This window comes from Dermacentor andersoni, chromosome 4, assembly GCF_023375885.2.
Source record: "Dermacentor andersoni chromosome 4, qqDerAnde1_hic_scaffold, whole genome shotgun sequence".
NCBI lineage: Eukaryota > Metazoa > Arthropoda > Arachnida > Ixodida > Ixodidae > Dermacentor > Dermacentor andersoni.
The window spans coordinates 215,891,225-215,895,362 of NC_092817.1; positions in this window are offsets into that span (position 1 = coordinate 215,891,225).

Consider the following 4,138-nt stretch of genomic DNA (forward strand, 5'->3'; position numbering starts at 1 on the left):
CGTGCTCAGCAAGGTGCGCTGCAGTGATCATAGGATGGTAAGAACTAGAATTAGCCTAGACGTGAGGAGGGAAGGGAAGAAACTGGTACATAAGAAGTCGATGAATGAGTTAGCGGTAAGAGGGAAAATAGAGGAATTCCAGATCAAGCTACAGAACAGGCATTCGGCTTTGACTCAGGAAGAGGACCTTAGTGTTGAAGCAATGAACGACAACCTTGTGGGCATCATTAAGGAATGTGCAATAGAAGTCGGTGGTAACTCCGTTAGACAGGATACCAGTAAGCTATCGCAGGAGACGTAAGATCTGATCAAGAAACGCCAATGTATGAAAGCCTCTAACCCTGCAGATAGAATAGAACTGGCAGAACTTTCGAAGTTAATCAACAAGCGTAAGACAGCTGACATAAGGAAGTATAATATGGATAGAATTGAACATGCTCTCAGGAACGGAGGAAGCCTAAAAGCAGTGAAGAAGAAACTAGGAATTGGCAAGAATCAGATGTATGCGTGAAGAGACAAAGCCGGCAATATCATTACTAATATGGATGAGATAGTTCAAGTGGCTGAGGAGTTCTATAGAGATTTATACAGTACCAGTGGCACCCACGACGATAATGGAAGAGAGAATAGTCTAGAGGAATTCGAAATCCCACAGGTAACACCGGAAGAAGTAAAGAGAGGCTTGGGAGCAATGCAAAGGGGGAAGGCAGCCGGGGAAGATCAGGTAACAGCAGATTTGTTGAAGGATGGCAGGCAGATTGTTCTAGAGAAACTGGCCACCCTGTATACGCAATGCCTCAGGACTTCGAGCGTACCGGAATCTTAGAAAAACGCTAATATAATCCTAATCCATAAGAAAGGGGACGCCAAAGACTTGCAAAATTATAGACCGATCAGTTTACTGTCCGTTGCCTACAAAGTAGTTACTAAGGTAATTGCAAATAGAATCAGGAACACCTTAGACTTCCGTCAACCAAAGGACCAGGCAGGATTCCGTAAAGGCTACTCGACAATAGACCATATTCACACTATCAATCAGGTGATAGAAAATGTGCGGAATATAACCAACGTTTATATATAGCTTTCATTGATTACGAGAAAGCGTTTGATTCAGTCGAAACCTCAGCAGTCATGGAGGCATTGCGGAATCAGGGTGTAGACGAGCCGTATGTAAAAATACTGAAATACATCTATAGCGGCTCCACAGCCACTGTAGTCCTCCATAAAGAAAGCAACAAAATCCCAATAAAGAAAGGCGTCAGGCAGGGAGATGCGATCTCTCCGATGCTATTCACAGCGCGTTTACAGGAGGTATTCAGAGACCTGGATTGGGAAGAATTGGGGATAATAGTTAATGGAGAATACCTTAGTAACTTGCGATTCGCTGATGATATTGTCTTGCTTAATAACTTAGGGGACCAACTGCAATGCATGCTCACTGACCTGGAGAGGCAAAGCCGAAGGGTGGGTCTAAAAATTAATCTGCAACAAACTAAAGTAATGTTTAACACTCTCGGAAGGGAACAGCAGTTTACGATAGGTAGCGAGGCACTGGAAGTGGTAAGGGAATACATCTTCTTAGGACAGGTAGTGACTGCTGATCCGGATCATAATAGTGAAATAATCAGAAGAATAAGAATGGGCTGGGGTGCGTTTGGCATGCATTCGCAGGTCATGAACAGCAGGTTGCCATTATCCCTCAAGAGAAAAGTGTATAACAGCTGGGTCTTACCAGTACTCACGTACGGGGCAGAAACCTGGAGGCTTACGAAAAGGGTTCTACTTAAATTGAGGACGACGCAACAAGCTGTGGAAAGAAGAATGATAGGTGTAATGTTAAGGGATAAGAAAAGAGCAGATTGGGTGAGGGAACAAACGCGAGTTAATGATGTCTTAGTTATAACCGACAGTCATTAAGAGTTACGAAATGGATTCCAAGGGAAGGAAAGCGTACCAGAGGGCGGCAGAAAGTTAGGTGGGCGGATGAGATTAAGAAGTTGGCAGGGAGAACATGGCCACAATTAGTACATGACCGGGGTAGTTGGAGAAGTATGGGAGAGGCCTTTGCCCTGCAGTGGGCATAACCAGGCTGATGATGATGATGATGATGTAGGAACTCCCGGGTGATTGTGAGCAGCAGTAACTCGTGGGCCTGGGTGGAGCGCAGAAGATTGATTCCCTTGCTCATATCCCGCTTGTAGCCCCACTCGGTGTGCCATGCATTGAAATCAGCAAGCAGAATCAATCAGTCCGGCTGTGACAGCAGTGTGGATGAGGGGTTCAGGATTGTAAAGTGGGCCCTGCGTTCGCTAGGTAGACTGTACGCGTGCAACAATATACATTTAGGTCGTGATTTCTTGACCGGCCAAATGGTGACTATTTGATGGTGTTTCGAGCCCCGGTCTTACGGTCGCGGTTATGGCTAAGTCCTTCCTTGCAAGGGTCGTCGCCGCTGTGTGATTTGGGTCGACATGAAGGTAGTAGGCAAATGAGGTCGGGTGGGACTAGCGCCGCCTTGGTGTATTGTGGGAGTGTAGCATGTTTTTTATGTAGTCAGCGACAGCTCCACCGCCAAATTGCAAGATTCTCTTGTTGTCTAGGTGCTGTGTTAGCCAGGTTTGGAAGTGCCCGCAGTTGCTTCCTCAGTCTCCGTGGTTACAATGTATTTGACATTCGGCTTATTGTCGCCTATGCTGGATTGTCGCTTGCGGGTCCTCTTAACCCATTGGAGAGACATCCACCTACTGTCTCAGCTCCTGGAACTTCTTGTACATGGTTTGCATACGTATCTATATGTTGTTGAAGTTCCTTTTTCATCTGAGCGAGTATGTGTTCCATTTGCAGTGTGAGCGTTCTTTGCAGCTCCGCGAAGAGTGTTGCAGGTGATATCTGTGAATGTGGTGAGGTCTGTAGAGGGACCCTCGTGTCTTGGAGGTGTTGTGGGTGTTGTTGCTACCGTGTAGATAGTTGGGGTTTCTGTGGTCCCACGTGGGCTGTGAGTGATTCCGCATGGCGTTTTAGAATTTCAAGCTGATGTTTGATGCTAAGTTAAATTTCAGTTGGTTGTTTTCCGCGGAAACGCGCTTATATTCTTCACTCTGTGTGATGGATTTGGTTGTGGAGGACGCGACCCCGGCCGAACTTACCTGTGCGAGTGTCTTATGAGGGGTCCCAGCAACGTTCGGGGCGGTAGGCATCCCTGCTGGCTTCTTCACCGGAGTCCGGGAACGCGCACGAGTCTGCCTCAGTTCGTCTGTCTGAAGTAGTTGTTTCAGTCGCGTGTTGCAGCTTCAATCACCTGTGAAATGGGCCCCCCGCCGCCCCCCTCGCAGGAGGCATAAGGAGGAACTGTTCATATGGGTGTCCGTCGGCGTGATTTTCAAGTCCACGTAATTTGCAGACGCGGCGGCCTGGGTTAGGGCAGACATCCGTGCGATGCCCTTTGTCGCGGCAGATCTTTCAGACTGGAATTGGGGCGCGTAAGGGGCGGCACGACAATTTTCCTCCGTTAGTTGTTGACCGTCTTGGGCAGTATGGGCCCACTAAAGTCAGGGCGGCACTATTGGTGTCACCTATCATGAGCGCCTGTACCAGCTCTACACCGTGCGTGCGCACCCGCATATTTGCAAGCAATGTTTCGGTTGAAGTGTGTTGCGTAATTCCGTGAACCACTCCTCTCAGCACGTCTTGTCCAGTGACCGCGTACGCTTTGACGGCATATGCGCGACCATCAATCGTATACATCTTGCTTTCTCTGCCACCTCATGGTGCTTGGTGGAAAAAACTAGCTATGTTAGATCTCGGGTTCATTCGTAAGTTCAATTGGTCCCCAGAGAATTGGTGTTGGCAAGCTTCGATGACTGCTGTCGCAAGTGCGGGTGTTATGATGTTCCGCAGGTGTAGTCCCTCATGCGGTCTCATTGTGAGTTTAAAGTCATGTCTCCGTAATGGCGGCTGCTTAGGAAACTTCTTTCCTTTTCTAGTGGTATTGGTTTCCGAAGTGAGTTTGGCTGCCGCGTTGTCGTGTTTGCGTTCCAATGCTTGTTGTTTGTGCTGACGCAATGTAAAAACCGTCTGCCAGTCGGCTCCCGTGTCGAGCAAGTTTGAGGGTGGAATGTTTCCGCTTACCTCTTCGTGG